The following is an 18,571-nucleotide window of genomic DNA, read 5'->3' as shown; positions in this document are numbered from 1 at the left end:
TTCGGTCATTTTTCATTTAAAGTGCTATTGATGTTAAACTTTTCACCCAGCCAATCATTATACACCTTTTTCCAGAACCGAGCCAGAAGTCCAGCAGCTCCAAGTGTGCTTGTGCTTTTGTGGGTCAGCGGGTGTCAAAGGTCACGAGTTTCACTACGTGACAGAGACTGCATGTGTCTTTGTTAATTCTTCACAAATTACGGACACAAAGCTTTTGTGGTCATCCTCTGTTCGTTTATGACAGTTTTATACTCAGCAGGGCCATAATCCAAAAATAAATCAAGTACTTCATTCACAGTTTGTCATTTGCTCATTATGGCCATACTCCATAATGAGCGAGAAAAATTGAAAATCCATAACAGATCATAACTGATTAGTATAGCAACAAGCCAGGTTTATATTGGATACAACTGTTGGCAAACATGTGCAAAGTTTCATTTAAAATATAAGATGTTAGAGTTAGAGAAAAATACAAAAACTGTTTAGATCTCGAGTATTTAAACACAAGTAATGGGGTAAGTAATATACAGTTACAAAAACAAACAAGTATTATATCCATTTAAACCGAAATTTGGATTGATTAATACTGCAGCACTGCTGAAAAGCTTTGAAATGGATTTAATAAAATGGATTTGTTCATGCATTGTTCGCATTAGGTTGCAGATTAATGCCATTTATTTATAAAATTTAACACATTTCTGCAATGGTTATTTTCAGAGCAACAACTACTGGGTCACAAATATAAATAAATAAAAGTACAACAGGTTATGTAAGTTGCAGATCACGGATTTTCTATTCAGACTATTTGTGACATTTTGCTCTGCGATGGTTTTCATCCCTCCCAGGTTCAGCTCTGGAAGCTTTTCAAGCCAAGTACTGGTCTGACAACTCATTAACCAGTTTGTCTCCCATGAACACCTCTCTCTGTTTTAAAAGCTAATTGTTAGCCAGGTTAATGACAGCAGCAAGTTTGCTTCCTCAAGAAAAGGCAATTCACAGTGCACCTGTCACATTTCCTGTAAATTAAGAATAGTGGTAATACTTGAGCATTCCCACACTTTGTAATATATAATATAAACAGACAAAGTGGTTTATTTGGAATTAGTCAGCAACAGTGACACATTTATTTAGTAGTACATTCCACTTTAAAACACAGGAAAAAACAAATTGTCTTCCTTTTTTAAACTTTTTTAAGTTGGCTGGTACGTTGTGAATTGAACCTTTTTATTATTTTATGTGATTTTGTGTAGACCCCAAAAAGCTTAGATTGATATGAGGACTGGAAATAAGGGCAACAGCTATCTTTCTTATACATAAAAGAATCTACATACATAAATCTACATATTTACATACAAAAAATACATATTTTTAATCTTAATCAAATGCAGTTCTATTCCCTAAATGGCTAGCAACTACATTTACCACACATATAAACATGACAATGGCATGGATCTTCTAAATGAACTCTTGTCTAAACATATTCAAAAGAAGAAAATAACTCTCACCATGTAAAAGTCAAGTGAGCCTCAAGTTTAAAGGAAATATCTGGAATAATAGCCCAAATCTAATGTCCCAGTATTTAATTTACATGAATACATGTGCCGCAACCAGCTGAAACGCTCTCTTGTCGATATAAGATTTCTTTTTGACCTTCAAGAGTTGACATCGCTCCCATGTCCACGAGTCCCTGACCTCATTGTGTCCCCAGCCATTTATGTGTTACCATAAAATCATCTGTTTCTGGCAAACCAGCCATTAAGTGAGTTATGCCTGACTTGGCAGCCGGGAGGCAGCAAGGAAGGCTGTCCAATCCTGCAGACAGGCTAGTCCTAGTTCAGCGGCCCACACACACAAAAAAAGACCCCTTCAATCATTCCCATGGTTCTTATTCTGGGCAGCAAGCATGGTGTCTACAGTTTCCCAGGCCCCTCCTAAAAAATGACACATTCTCAGACCAGATGCTTCAGACAGCCAGTACAGAGCTGTGATTATTAGCAGGGCCTTCTTTTTGTGAGGGCCAGCCTATTTTTAACCAGGGATGAAAGTTTGAATATCCTTCCACCCCTTGAGCACACTAACAACTGCTGCCAGATATTGGAGGCTTTGAGCCCAGACTAGGGGTGCCTGGAGGGCATTGCTCCTATTCGGAGCAGCGCGGCAGCGCTGTGCGGTGTTTCTGGCAATGCTACATTTACTTTCTCTCGCTGCACAGAGCCCACAGATGACTGCCAAAAAAAGGGACCATCGATGAGTGATTGAGAATGCTGTAAAGTTGCCTGGACCTTTGTGAAGACATGTGACCGCCTTCTTGCTCGTTCGCTGGCCAGCAGTGATTGCCAGGGGCATTCCAGGAGGGTATATTTCTCATACATTCCTACATGTTTGCATAGGACTCTGCTGTGGGGGCTGTCATGAGCGAGATGCAGACGACAAGCTGGGTTCTAGAGCAGAATGAGGGCTGTCAAAGCTTCGCTGTATTAGATGATGATGAAGAAAGACAAATGCTTACACACAGGACAAAATAATGCCTGCTGTGCAGAACAAAGACAAATGATTGCTTTCGGTGACTTACTCACTCAGTCTGTCAGGGCGGAGTTCCCTTCTTTGGTGCTTACTCAGTCTGGAATGGGAAATGACTCTGAAACAGAAGATTGGTTTTTTGTTATTCTGCACTGGCCTTCTGATCTGCACCTCTGCCAGCTGAATGTTGAAAACATGAAAACAGTACACACACACACACACACACACACACACACACAAATGTCCATTGTGTCAGTGTGCGTACTCTCCTTAAGTGTTCCTGATTTCACAACACGATCAAACCCACACGAAGCTGAGATTCAAATTCCTCTGTGTGCTATCTGTACAGTAGGGGGAGTGATGGGGATTTAGTTGGGAGGTCAGAAAAAGTGCCATTAAAATGCATCATTGTAAGACCTTGAAATCTGCTGTGTTTAGAGGTCTTGGCTCCGGCACAGTTTACACAGTCTGGGCCACATTCATGCTAAGTAGTTTCTTCAAAGACTCTAAAATATTACAATTTGTTTTTTAAAAAAAAAGGGGGGGGGGGGGGTTGTGGTCAAAATAATCCCCTGATTATAATGGTTTTCACTGTTCATTGAATCGACAAAAAAGGCTTAAGGAAACAGAGGGAAAAGTCTCAAACTTAAACCTTTTCAATCTTTTGATTTCAAGAACTCCAAAATTTAATGTTCACATATTTGGCAGTTCATGCCTCAGCTGAACATCAGCTGAGAGAGGTCTAACACAAGGCTGATGATTAAGTGAAAATCAGCCCCCCGCATGGTATTTGGTACTTTAGCTGCGTCCCCATATTGTCTGTAAACAAACACAGGTACAGATCATGCAAATTGTTTTTGCATGCACATGCAACCGATAAGCCTGATATATCGCTTTAACAAAGGCTCTCTGCCAAAGAGTACGAATTCCTCCTGGCCCTCAGACTTCTGCAGGCGCCATTCACCACTGCTCTGGAAATTACTTACCCAAGGGGAGAAGAGAGAGAAAGACTATTTTAGGAGTTTGCCTAAAAATATTTCACAAATAATGACAGGAATGAGTGTACATAGGTCAATGTGAGTTTATGAGCCACTAACAATGCCTGGGATTGTAAATGGCTTGGAAAACGTATGTGATGCATAAAGTGAAGTGAGTGTCTGTGTGTGCAGTCATTCTGTGAGGAGGCTAAATGGAAAGAACATGCAAAGTTCTCTCATTCTTTTGCTCTCTTAGGCCCACTGTGTCTCCCCCTTCAATCAGTCTTTCCCTCATCTTTCCATCTCTCCAGGGAAGGAAAGTCTCCGAGTTTCTCAGGAATGTTGACTTCTCTGTGCTTTGGTCCCCAGAGGGATGTTGGTAGGGGTCTTGACCCTTCTTCTCCTGTATCCCTGGAGCCTATCAGCTAACTAAGTTAGCATGAGATAACTCTCTCCTCCTGGCCCCTATTGTAGCCTCTTACGCTACCCTCCCTTTTTGTTTCCTTCACCCAGGGCTAATATGAGGCAGGGCTTCATTAGAAGCAGGAGAGGATCTATCAACCTACCTTCTAATCTTGGCCTGTGACAACATTTCTCTTTCTACCCTTCTGCACACTGGGGCTATCTCCTTTGCTAAACTGCTAATGGGCATCCAGGCATGTGTTTGTGTGTGCTGCAGTGATTCCATTTATATTTCACAATCATACATTTTTCATTTAAAGTATCAGGTTAAACATGAATTTGTGAAATGTAAGAAGTCTGTGTAATTTATATCTGATCACATGTTCCGACTAACAGAAAATATTACAGTTGTGTAATATCATAGAAAATGTCTTACAGATGCCCAGAGATACTGAATAATTGCGCGGAGTTCAGCTAACCTCCCAAGTACGTCCACTAAGGTTGTTGGTGCTGCTACATGACCAAAAGCCTCTGGGAGCATTTTGTATGTCATCGGAGCTGCACAGGTCAGTCACTTCCATTGTGTACATGGGCTCTGATAAGAGGTATAGGGAAGTGGTGACACATAATTGTTGGAAACTCTAATAGGAAACTGTTTCGGTTTTGTTACATCAGAAACAGCGCTGAGCTCTTTTGTTATCTAGAATTTTATTTGAAATTGTGGTTTGCTTGTTTCAAGTAAGAATCCAAATGACACAAAAACAATTTTTGTGTGAACTAGAGCAAAGATCTCCTCCTCAATAACTGCTTTTCTTATGAACACTTGTAATGATGAACTATTAATCAAATGTTCAATAGATTTTGTAAAAGCATCAATTTTTGCTGGAAGCATGGTCTCTTTGTTGGGAGATGTTGTCATTAAAGTCACACCAGCAAACAGTTCTTTACTTAAGCTAGCATGTTTAAATGTTTGGTTAAGCTTTGTTATGTAGACATTTCACTCATACAATTTTTATTGTGTTTTAATGTTGTTAAATCTACAACAACACGCAGTCCAGGGATGGTGGCAGTAGTGATGGCAGTGCTGTATCTGTGCAGGATATTCTTCTTTGCTTCTTCTCTGCTGCAACCTTTCTATGTCATGGAGGCTATATTCTTCAGTTCCATGACTTAAGATGATTGTAATCTGTCTCTTGTTTATTGTGTATTTTCTCAAGCTTTACTTATTTCCCTGTAAGGTCAGTAACCTCTCAGTTTTCTCCCACACACTCCCACAGTATATCCTGGCTCTAACATGGGTCTACCTCTTGTCCTCCTCACCCCTTTACATTGCCCGAGGTTCCGCTTGAACTTAGGGACACACTTTGTCCCTCAGTGGGAGAACTTGGAACCAGAAGGAAATAGGCCTTTTTCCCAAGATTAAGACAGGCAATGCTCAAGAAAACATGAGGATCTGCTTAAAAAATGTGTCACTGCAGGGAGATGGTGCTTAGTACTAACGCTGTGACTCATTCTCTCATTGTGACTTTTAAGTCATTTAGAAGGTCAAAGCTGGAATGCAAAGCTTCAAATAAGTGATGCATATTTGAACTTGTGACCTAAAATCTGGATTTGGTTAATCTTTTACAAGTTATTTGATGCCATTATTTGTTAGTGCACCCTTGTTGTGCCATACTATATATAAAACCAAAAAAAGTCGCTATTATTTATTATTTATGATTTCCATTCTGGAACTGAAAAACAAAGGAAATGGACAAGCCCATACCTTGTTTAAAATGAACCACAGTATTTTCTTCCCCCTCACTTGAGCCATTTATTGCTCGTCTCTTAAATGAACTAGCTGCCTGCAGACGGATATTACTCACAACTCCAGTGACTGCCAAGTTCTGGTCTGAGGGCCATTAAGGTGTTTAAAGTCAGCCATTCATATTTGTGCTGGATAGCCTTTCTCTATTTTAAATATTCCCCTGAAATTTTTAATGAAATATAGCCACAGCGATTTTTCTGAGAGTGCACCGCATAATGCCTTTCCATCCTGCATAACCAAGCATCATTCAACACCTTAAACGTTATACATGCAAATTATACCTTTGTATTTGCCTTCAGGTGCAGCTGCTATATTTTAACCTTGAACTAAGTTACATTTGAAATTTCTGGCTTTACTTCCAAAGTCCAAAGACCCGAGCGTTAGGTTAATTTGTTATTCTAAACTGGCCATAGGTGTGAATATGAGCGTGAATGCTTGTCTGTTTCTATGTGTCAGAATGTGACAGGCTGACAACCTGTCCAGGCTGTGCACAGCCTCTCCTCCTATGGCAGCTGGGACAGGCCCCAGCCTTACTCTAACACTAACCTGAATTACATTACATCAGAAAATGGATGGATGGATAGATAGATAGATGAATAATTGGATTGATAGTTATGTGCCAGTGCATGTATACTTACAGGTGGGAGGGACCAGGGCAGGGAGTTCAGTTCTGCTGGTATACATTTACAGCTGTAAGCAAATTAAGTTATAGTTAAGTTATTGCTGCTCAAGTTAATTATTCAGTTAACAGTAGTTTAGTAGTTTAGTGTTTCAGCAGTGCACTGTAACGGCTTAACACAGAGAATTTATGTCTCTGTGTTCTCTGTTAAGTTATTATATTGTCATAGTGTGAAGCTATTTGTGGACCATATGAAGAATAGCAGCTGCATCGGTGTACCTAATAAGGATCCATATAAACTAAACAGCAGCAGCAACTGATGTAACATAACTGAGAAGTTTGTGCTGAAGAGTCAGTGCATGTCAGATTTAGTAAGTACCCCTCATGTCTCTTTGGAACTAAAAATGAGTCATTCATAAGCTTATGCTGTTAGTATGATCTCACTTGAAAACCTGCAAAACAACTGGAAATGTTGGGGATAATCTGCTTCTGGACCTAGAGAAAATGCTTTGTACACACAGATATTATTTTTGTGCTATTACAACTCACACATACATACTGTGCAGAGTTTTAGTTATGCATTCAGGTTCATGATGTAGCTTAAAGTAACTTGTTTATCCTTAAATTTGCTGTGTAGTCAGTAAAGCTGGCCCAGTGTATAGATTTGTTGATTATATAGGATTGCTTCTTGCAGTTCACAGTCTACTGCTTGACCTTTGAGCATATTTACCTCGAACAACCAGCATACTAAGTGATCGAGGTAGAGATAAATGCATTGACAGCATGCCAGCGTCTGCCAGAGTTGCAAGCTGTAACATTTTAATTTTGTTTTGATCTTAACTGGTTATGCCTCTCTTGTATTTTCATTGACTTCATGTGCAATCAAACCACATCAGAAAATGTGCACGTTCTGTCTGAACACATATGGTTGGCTTCAAAATCAGGGAAATCGAAATCTGATCTTGTTTACCAGACACAACTGTAGAACTTGCACACATATGGGTCAGTTATGGTATGAAGTATTGTGTATTGTCATAGGGAGAAATTGTTTAAGGAGTTTCTGAAGGCCAAATGCCACATGTGGTGGTGGGGGAGTCATCTAGCCTGGCAAAACCACAACATGGTTGCTCATAATCATCAACATACGAATATTATCTTCGATAACTTGCCAAAAGAAACAAGTATGTGATTCAAGTGCATTTCTATATTAAATACATCCGTAACTCATCTGGTGGATTTAGAAATACAAGTCCAGTGCTTATTATAAATTTTCCTATGATGTTGTATTGCTACAACAGTTTTCATTTTAAAGGTTGCACTTGCAACTCAAATAATGTCCTAATTATAATCATGTATACAAATCAATCAAATATCTGTTCAGTATTTACGCCAAAAAAAAAAAGTTTTTAAATGAGTTCTTAATCAAATGATTTTAACTCCCTCTCTCTTTTTGGCAAATGATTTGCACATAATAAAACAAGTGTTAGCAAGTAGAGATTGGGTATTTAAACTTGTAGATAAGTATGTAAAACAACAGTTACAAAATTATTTATGGCACGGGATAGCATGGTGGTGTGACGGGAATAACCACTGCCTTGCAACAAGAAGGTCCTAGGTTTGAATCCAGTCCTTTCTGTGTGGAGTTTGCATGATCTCCCTGTGTCTGTGTGGGTTCTCTCCTTCAGCTTCTTCACAATATGCATGATGGTTGTCTATTTCTCTGTGTTATCCCTGCAACAAAGTGGCGATGTGTCCAGGGTGTGCTATACCTCTCACCCTATGACAGCTGAGGTACACTTCAGCCCCATCCCACCAACCTGAACTAGACGAGCAGAAAATAAATTGATAGATGGACATTTATGGTATGGTGAGTTATTATAGTTACAGGAAAACACCAGTGAAGGTGACTTTGAACACATCTGTATTTGCAAATACAAAAGCAAGATAAATAACCTACACTAAAAAAAATGCAAAGGTATCAAAATGGGTTGAGCCAAACTGGCTTTTTGTGTGCTTGTGGAGACAGTTCCCTTGGGTGTACTTTACCCTAAAGACTAAGGCCATGGAGTCATCCATGCAGCTTGAATTACACTAGACCCCTGTGACCTTAGAGTCACAGGGATAAATGCAAACGTGACAATGTGGATAATTGCCCACTAAAGATAATGAACTGTTGACTGAGATCAATGTCTCTCCCAAACACTTTTACCATGTAAACTAGTACTAAATTAATTTAAGACTAAAATGTCTGAAAGCTCTGAAAAACTGGCGGCCTGAGACACCCACTCACACAGTCTGCCCAAAATGTGTTGAGGGGCAGCTAACTAAACACAAGTGTCAGTCCAAGTAAACATACGCACATTTTGCGCTTTCAAGCTTGAAAGCTCTGAAACAGGGAAACAACAACATGCAGACATTCACAAATCAGAAACAATCTAGACATAACACAACTTGCTTTTGTGTTATGTAGTATATCTTCCTACAATTTCTGTAGTGTAATCAAATTTTAAAATGGCCAGGCCTATATTAAACTGTGTCAAATAAGGAAAAATAGTGTCGTGTGTAGCACAGTGAAACATTGGGTTGAGGATATTACATTGCTAACTTTGCTGTTAGTGAATTTTTAAATAACTGCTAATGATAAGTAAAGTAAAACGAATTTCCTGTATTAAAATTGGATAAACATGGATACCTGTAACTTGCTAACACAGGGTTACTCAACTACATGATAACAGTCATTCTCTTGTTTTAACCTCTGCTAAGATAAAATCACATGAAAGAAGCAACATTGCTACATATATAAAAAACATGTTAAAAAAAACAGTGACATGCAACACAGGGAATATAGGAATATTTGATCGGAACCATTAACAGTGTGCATCAGTCACAATTAACACATATTTTAAATTGCACATAGTCTTAAAGAAGGAGGACACAAGCACACACTTTGATTATGAGAAAGTACATGTAAAATGAAAGCACCAACAACTATATGTCTTCATCACACGCTTGCTACAGAGTGACAAGCGATAACTGGCTTAAAAAAAAAAGGACTGACCGTGATTAGGACTAATGTATGGCAGGAAAAGAAGCAGTGATTGGGTGGGAATGCTGCTGATGGGGGCTTAAGTGAAGGGGACAGAGCAAGGAAGGTATAGTGATGTTTAGGGCTTTGAAGTAAACACGATGAATATCTTCTGTGTTTATCCTTTAATTTGGTGCCCAATTGTGAGAAGATTGGTTTACAAATTGAAAAATGAAGGTCAGGTGCAGAGTCTGGTAGTAATACTCACCTCTTTTTAGTGGAAAGTGCACACTCAGATGCTTACAGTATGCACACACACACAAATATGCAGAGAGAGAGATGCCTGCCGGCAGAGAAACTCCCAATTTTCTCATGTCCTATTCAACGAGCTTCATCTCAGTCCTTCAGAGTACCCACTTCCATGAGGCTCAGCCACTTCCCCACCTTTAACAGGCGAGGGAAAGTTCGCATTGAGCAGCACGTTTTTATTTACAGCAGTCAAGGTGCTGCCCCTAAAGTCTCCGTTAATGCATTTTTGTCACATATTTAAGAAAGTCAGATGAGGGTTTAAGAGAATTGTGGAGCGGAGACTGGAGCCCTAACTTGCTACTACTCTCTGTCTATGGAGACTAAGAACATCTTGTTTTCATTACTGGAGAGGCAGGGGTGGGGGGAGGGCAGAGAAAAAAAAGAAAGGGGAGTAGAGGTAGTAGTTTAATGTGGATGTTTTATCTGATTTTTTGCGTGTGTGTCTGTGTGTGTGCATGTGAACAGTAAATATGTTTTGTATGTAATGGTCAACACAAGTACTGCCATTAGCCCTGTCAATGCCCTTTCTGCTGGGACAACTTCTTGTTTGAATCAGTTACAGAGCAGCATTTTGTATGAACACTCTGATAATGTGGTCATCAATCAAGATTCGCCTGTGAACCACACCAGAATGCACATACTGTACACAAACCTTTGATTCCTGATTCGCCTGACCTCACCACCTTACCGCTTTCGTTCATGAACCGCCGACTTTTCAACAGACCTGGTTTGTAAAGAACTGGTTCATGTACTTACACCCTTCAGTTCACTTCTAAAGCAAGACCACTGCTCAAAGACAAATAGCACCTTTTAATGTAGCTTCATTACTTTTTGTAATTACTTTTAAGTGATCTTGCTCCCACAAGTTGCCTTTTGTTTGCCTGACTTTGATTCCCTTGGCTTGGTTGGTTGTTCAGACGAAATACTTTGACTTTTACAAAGTTAGGTAGGTAATGTCTGTTGATGGGGTTGGCAGTTGAACAGCCAGACAGAAACTGGGGGGGAAATCTCTTCATGCAGTACCCTGCTTTGCTAAACATGCTCTCACTGGAAAAGAAGGAGCAGGTGACTATAAGTGTGAGTTTCTCAGTGCAGACACATTCACATAGCTGACTGGGCTACAGAGGTAACCTAATTTCTCAAATATCCCATATGTAAATCAATTTCCACAACTAAGAGTGGAGAATTACTGAAAAGCAAATTCAGCCAATTTTTTTTCTTGCAAAAGTAGATGCTTTTGCCATGTTTACAGACTGTCTGAGTGTGCCTAACTTAAAGCTTGAACATAATCCAGAGTTTTGTTTATATTACACTCGATATGCATGAATGACTGTGGCCACATGTTGTTTGATGTATCTGGATTTTGGGAACATTTTCAAATCAGGAAACTGCAATGCAAGAACTTTAAATTAGACTTTAGATTGGGGAATTTGATGGGACACAAGTGTGGAAAAATGAAAAGATTCAAAAACAGTGACATCAAAACATCAGACTTAAAGTCTACATAAGGTTCTTAACGCTTTACTAGTGGGACCAGCATGTAAAGTATGTGGTCTGATATTTTCTCGGGGTAATTTGGTTAGGTCTTTACAAGTCAGGTGGATAAGCAGCAGAAATCCATCTTTAGTATTTAAAATGAGGAGAATTTATTTAAAGCATTATAGCAGTGTGTGAATAGATCTAACAAGTAGATGTTAATGATGTGACAGCTGGATTGCCACATCATGAAATGTCTTCCTAAACACAGTGTTGATTTTTTATGCCTCTACACCAGCATCATTCTTGCATGCTTCAGTCCATCTTAATTTTGGGAATGTGATAGCTCTTCAACACCCTTAGGGGTTAACTTCACACTCATTCGGAACTGATTGCTTTTTGTCGCTAAATACTTAAGCTAACTGTGAGCTCACAAAATGTGTTTTGACCATAATCCAGGAATTGCTGGGTTGATGCTGATCAATTACAAAGTGTTAACAGTTTATGTATATAATGGAAGTGAAACTGTGTGGTCATCATGGACAGGTCACCAGTCTAATTCAGGGCCAACACAGTGAGACGGATGACTATTCATGGCCAGTTTAAAAACACCAGTTAAACTAACCTGAATTTGTTTAGACTGTGGTAGGAAGACGGTCTATACAAAGAGAACCCACTCACACACAGTGAGAACATGCAAACTCATTCACCACTGTGCTGTTCTTAAATTACATTGTTTGGCAAAAAAATATTATGCAATGTTATAAATTATTCAGGAACAGAAGGAAAGATTATGACCATATCTCATATTTGGTAAAATACTGAATTGGTGTCCACCTGTTAAAGTCTTCACTACATATTTTATGAGTCCAACATGGAATTAAACTGCGCCTTGACTGATTATTAGTGGCACACAACCACAAGGCAGTAAGCAGGGGTTAAAGCAGGGGAGCAGCATTCTGGCACCTTCAGTTAATGAGTTATTACATCCAATAGGCAGGTTCATGCATGTTCCTGCTGAATGAGTTGACTTTGTTGTTCGTGTGCAGCCTGATGTTGCTTCCAATGACAGCATAGTTATATTTGCTCAGTAAAAAAAGACCAAAAAATGACATTTCATTGTGAGCTTACACCTTAAACATGTTCTTTTTCCTTCTCATTCCCGGGATGTGTTCATTATGCAATTGTAAAGTTGCGGACATGGTACTTAAACATCTTGTTCGTTTTTTAAAATTCACAGGTAATTTTAAACACAACTTTTCAAGCAGCTCAACAAATATCACCAAATTCACCAACTGTGCGCATGTTTTTCCCTGCTAGTATTTCACATGGACAGAGAGAAAGTGTGCAACACTAAAAGATGGGGAAAGATGTAAGAAAGAGAGGAAAGGAGAGGAAGACAAGATATTATTTTGAAAGGTAAGCACTGCTCAGCCAGTGGATCTTTATGAATTTGAAATTTAAACTGTAATACAGTGTCCTAATTCATTTTAGTGCAGGCTAAACTGGTTAATTTGCAGTACTATGATAAAACTTACAGGGATGCACTATGTTGCACTGGTTTCATCTACTACTTGGTTATATCGAGTTCAGCAATTTTAATGTAAGTTGACAGAGAGAGCGAGGTTTAAGATGTGAGAGATTTGTGACGTTTAGCGTGTTTGGAGTGTGTAGTTAATGTGTTGTCTTGTGTAGTTAGCATGTAGTGTTGTGGATAGTTTTGTGTTGTGTGTCAAAACAATGAGGCGACTGCTGTCTCCAGGTAGAAAAAGGAGTGATACACCTGCTGCTGTCAGACCTGCAGGTATCAGGCTGTGATGTTCTCCTTTATAGTGGACAGAAATATTTGGAGTAGCACAAATAATTTGTGTGGCATCATATTGAATGCAGAACAGCTGATTGTTCTGTAAATAGTTTGAAATGGTTATTTAAAAAATTAAGGTAAAAGGTAAATGGATGCAAATAACTTTGTTGTTTGCAAAACTTGTGCATAGGATTTTAAAATTGACAATTTATATTTGCATTTAAAGTTATGAAATATGATTCGTTAAACATGTTTGTGGTTGTTACAGTAAAAAATATAACTTTTTCTACTCTGATTTTATGTTTTTTATCTGATTTTAGATCAGTTGTGTTAATACAGTATGTCAAAATGAAAACATAACTGTAAATTCAGACACGTGAGGTTGTGCTGAAAAGGATGATACCAAACAAGGCAAAGTAAATCGATTTTAAAGGTAAAATGTGGAGGGAAAATCAAAAGTAGTTAAAAATGGCCAATTATACCCTGGACCCCAGAGGGTTAAAGGTTGTTTTTTTTTTTTTAAAGTAACGCAATAGTTACTTTTCAAGTAATTAATTACTTTTAGAATATTGTAACTCAGTTACTAACTCAGTTACTTTTTTGAAGAAGTAACTAGTAACTATAATTAATTACTTTTTTCAAAGTAACTTGCCCAACACTGACATTTATACTAACTTTACAGTGTCTAGTGGTTGGTATATTCTTATATCTTGTTGAATTCATTTGGCTAAATACACAATACAATAGGAGCAGCACTGATCACAGTCCATACAAAAAGAAATGTTCACTGGAGCTTGCAAAACAAATTATTCTCATTTATTCCTAAGCAATTCTTCTTTCAGAGTGTGCCCCTATAAATCTATCTTAGGGCTCCCCCCAACTGCCAAATCCGACTTTAACCCCTGGTAGTAAGTAAGGTTAATTTAGGCATGATTACAGTCACTAGATCAAATACAAGCAGGCAAGGCGTCAGATCTTCTAAAAACACCACACATGTACAAACATGGAGAGAGAAACAATCACATCCTACCTGAGACACCCTGTTGTTACCAGCAACAAGGGAGATAACACTGCTTCCTCTCCTTCCTTTGGGTTTGACTTTATCACTTTACATGTGTGTTTATAAATGGAACTATCTATTCATACAGCAAGACCAAAAACCCTCCTGCCTTCCTGCTAATGTTTGTCCTCAGGCATTATCACGGCCACAATACTGACTATATTGACCATCAGTATCAAAGCATACAACACCGTCTGTGTCCTTTTGTACTTTTGATCTCTGCATTTGTGACTGTAGTTTTATCAGATGGAAGAGTAAAAACTCCAAATGTATAACATGTGAATACCTCAGGAGATAATTGCAAAGATAAAGCAAAATTAAGAGAGATTTCAGAGTGTGGTGACAGCGTAGAACAAATGTAACTTTTCAGTCAGCAACTAAATGAACGCAGCTCTGTGATTTAGATCTAACATGTAATGTAGTAAGCTAAGGCAGCACGGCCGGTGTCTTCATCCTTTGAAAGCTTTTTGAAGACGGCGGCAAACACGTGTTATGGAAGTGTCAGGAAACAGGTGCTTTGTGGCTCAGGCAGCGCTCCCTCTTTGATATCCTTTATAAGAAACAGACGGTAACTACCGGGTGTGTCCATAAACACTGAAAGCGCAAGTCTGCAGAGACCCCTGCATGTCAGTTCCCTTGTGCTATTAGCTGATGAAGGATGGATTATTCCAACACTTTTATTATGATGGAGACTTAAACATTAACCATATATTTAAAAAAGTCAAACTTAGTGTGAGCCCATAGTTCCATATACTGATGAAATATATCTTTAAAATTTATACAGTTCTCTCATACTATCCTCACTAGAACTATTCAATTTACTCAAATTTCTTAGGATCATTTTTAGGATATAAACACATTTTTACAAAGCATGGTTAATTTGACTGACTACTTTAATACCTTTTTGTCAGATCACTAAACTTTACTTTGAGAGGCCGTGTAGGTAGTACTCCATGTCCACATGCTGGACTATTCCTGGGCAAGATACCGAACTTCAAACTGTCCCCTAAGCACCTATCGGCATGTGGTAATCAGTGTTGGGTAAGTTACTTTAAAATAGTAACTTAGTTACATTACTAGTTACTTCTCTCAAAAGTAACTCAGTTACTTCAAGTTACTCGTTACTTTCAAAGTAACTAGTTACTAGGGAAAGTAACTTTGGTTTTACTCAGAATTCTCTTGTTAATGTGTTGCTTCCATAACTTTGCCAATCTTCTAGCTTGCTTACTTGCCACAAGTGCACTGTGCCACCTACCAATAGAAAGAAAAAGATAATGTGCATATTTCCACGAGAGAAATCCCACGCCTGGACCGTCATTGACTGCTGCCATGATTCTAGCCTACGTCACAGCGTCATCTGCGCCTTTTACATCCAACACAAAAACTGCAGTCGTGGTGCTTTCGATTGTACTCAGAACTCGGAAATTCTGCCTTCCGAATAGGAAGATGTAGGCAACACCAGACTGCAGATGAGCTGCATACAGAGCTGGACTGGGACAAAAAAATCATCCCGGGCATTTTGACTAGAGACTGGCCCACCATTATAGGAAAAATCATAAAGCCTTTGAATGAAAATAAACACTGTTGTGACAGTGATGTACACTGTCTGATGGTATATATGCATCAATCTATCAATCGTTTGTTGTAAGATTCAGATAATTATTTTTTAAAAGCTAGACATTTTAAATGAGAATAAGAAAGAAAAGTATTTCTTTGTGCCCCCCATTCCCAGTTAATGCCCTACCTGCCCCCCTGGCAACACTTTGCTAGACCCGCCCCTGCACAGTTACCAGCTGTCAGCTACTTAGAAAAGGATCCTGGTGTTATTTGTCTCTCAGAAACAGTTCATAACTTCCCTTCAACTCATTCATGTCACCTAAAAGGTAAACCTGTTTCTCCATCACCTGTTCAGCTCTGATGATCCAGTAAGGACATCTCCTGGTTTCATCTTCATGTTTCCCTCTCACCACATAACCAAACCATATCATGACCAGCAGCTTTTTTGCAGCTGTGGCTCCAGCAAACATCAGCTGATACTAGAAATTAATATTAAATAAATTCTAACAACAGCTGATCAAGCTTAAACGTGCTGCTGTTGTTTAGCGCGACATCCGCTGGTTTCCTCTTTCGGCGCAAAGTGGGCGATAAACACACAAGAGAGAAAAGACGATCAGCTGATCACTGATCAGTTTTCATGATTGAAGTAGAAACGGGAGAGGGAGGGGAGAGAATGAGAGAAGAAGACGCAGCTGTGCAGCAAAGACACAGAATAACTCCAGCTTTGTGCCTTTTCCATTGTAGCTGAATTACGGGACAAACTGTTCCTTTTCACCTCAATAAGAAACGCGTAATATTTTCTCTGAATACCAGACGGGACGGTTGGCAACTCTAATAACTTATGAACAAAATAAAGTTCAACATCGTTAACATCATAGCACCACCCAGCTGTATAGAAACTCCGTCATGCTAGCTAGCACGCAGTACGGAAAAAGTCAGAATAACGAAAATAAACTCCACCTAAACTTGGTTTATATCTGACCCAGAGAGACTGCAGGTCATAACTTCTTACCTGAAGTTCAGTTCACACTTGGACCGGCGGCCGCCTCGGTCTCTTTTCCGTCTGCGTCCCTTTTCCTTCATCCACCTGCTGGCCTCACCACTTGCTAATGTTACTGAATCTGTGGAAGCTCCGCGATAGCCACCACACGAAGTAACGAGTAACGACCCTATCCAAATCCCAGTAACGAGTAACGCGTTCCTGATTTTGGCATAATAACTAGTTACCGTGCTCGTTACCACAATAATAACGTAGTTACTGTAACGCGTTACTTAATAACGCGTTAGTCCCAACACTGGTGGTAATAGATAAAAAAATGCAATTAAAGTACATAGAATAAAGTCATGTATGCTTGAGTTATTCTGGTTTGTCGTATTTAAATACTTTGAGTGTTTAGTTAGAGTATATAAATACCAGACATTTATTTTGCTGTATCATTAAAGAACATGAAATGGGATATTCTTACTAAATATGAGGAAGTCTTTTAGATTTAGCAGGCAATGCTACTCAAAATGGGCCTTGCTTACTGCCTTGGCCTGTATTAGCAGTCACTTCGCTGATACCTATTAGCAATATTATATATACATATATATATATATATATATATATATATATATATATATATATATATATATATATATATATATATATATATATATATATATATATTAGCAATCTATTCACACAGCTGGTGCCAGCTTGGAACAGCAAACACGCATTTGTAATTTTAACCTGATACTGTCAGCTTTACATTCAATTGAAATTACAGTGGTACTATAAAGTTTTGTCTGGCAGACAATAACGATACGCAGCTCAAACTGTCCTGCAGTCTAAGCACAGGCATGACTGTTTAAATTGAACCTTAAGCAACATAATTTAAAACACATCTTAAAATGTTCTCATCTGTTCCTCGAGGTGACCCTCCAACAGCGATCACCTGACAGATGACTCCTCTTCCAGAGACATCAAGGCTGACCGTGTCACTCCACTGCGCCCTCCCAGGAGAAGCGGAGGCCAATATTTACTGACACGCTCAACCGCCACCCAAATGATGCTGGAACCAAAAAAAATAAAAATTGCTTCTGATGTGTTAATCCGTTCTGACACAGCATTGCGCCTCTGAATTAAGATGTCATTTTTTATCATCAAAGTGACACCTGTTTAAAATAGGAGGCCTGGGATGATTTATGTGACTGTTATTCTTGCCTGTGAGCAGAGAAAAGTGAGAGGAACTCGGCCTACGCGCATATATCATTAAAGCGTGGTTGAAATGACCTCACAAGGGAGTGTTATGAAATGTTACTATAGAAATTGATGTGTTTGAACAGCTAGATTGGGACAGCAGTTAATATGTTCAGATGCCTCACTTCCTACACGTTCCTGAAATTGTCATCTACCAGAACAAAGCATTATATTAACCTAAAGTAAGATTTAATACATGTGAGAATTTCCTCCATTACTGTATTTACTCTGCTTCATTTATCAAAGCCCGGCTCGGTGGTCTCTTAATACCACGGAGTGGCACACACGCTCTGTATCTTGCAGAACTGCACATAAGCATAAAAAGTTTGCTACCACCAGTATCACTGAATGATCAGCTTCCTGCATAGCTGAATGCTTTGGCTCTGTTAGCTGTCAGACTAAACTGTGGGGAGTTAGAGCATGTAGCCCAGATGTGAGCCAAGGTGTCCACCCTCTCAATCTAATCAGATTGATTAGGGGCAGTAATCTGCTGGGCTGGCACAGGACTCTGCTCTTCATGAGTCTGATCAGTGAGAACTCACAAGATGGCTGGATGTTACACAGTCCAGAGCAGCTTAGGACTGCCTGCTCCTCCAGAACACTGACATGAGAACCGTTAGGTAGAGTGGGGTTCTGACTATGGTGTACTGTGTCTGTTTTAAATCAAAACTGCGGTCTCAAAGAGATCAGGTCGCATTGGGCATTCTCAGCTGTAAGCATATTTTTATACTGTTTTTTTATGTAATATTGTGCCTTTTCAACTTGACTTCCTT

At 39.1% G+C, this 18,571-nt stretch overlaps 1 long non-coding RNA gene across 2 annotated transcripts; it reads right to left on the bottom strand.

The window, feature by feature from the left end:
- Positions 1-375: 375 nt before the first annotated feature.
- LOC146553552 (uncharacterized) lies at positions 376-16,674 on the bottom strand. 2 transcript variants are annotated; one of them, XR_014889533.1, is made up of 4 exons: positions 16,569-16,634; positions 6,345-6,396; positions 2,577-2,638; positions 376-2,472 (listed from the first exon to the last, which is right to left on the bottom strand). It is a non-coding gene; the product is annotated as an uncharacterized LOC146553552 (long non-coding RNA). The 2 variants fall into 2 exon arrangements; XR_014889532.1 differs by lacking the exon at positions 6,345-6,396 and having other exon boundaries at positions 16,569-16,674.
- Positions 16,675-18,571: the final 1,897 nt, after the last annotated feature.

Source organism: Mchenga conophoros, linkage group LG18, assembly GCF_057382185.1.
Source record: "Mchenga conophoros isolate Kocher_MC1m ecotype Shallow Benthic linkage group LG18, M_conophoros_male_GT1.1, whole genome shotgun sequence".
Lineage (NCBI taxonomy): Eukaryota > Metazoa > Chordata > Actinopteri > Cichliformes > Cichlidae > Mchenga > Mchenga conophoros.
Note: the sequence above shows the minus strand (reverse complement) of the source record. Positions and strands in the feature narration are given on the sequence as shown.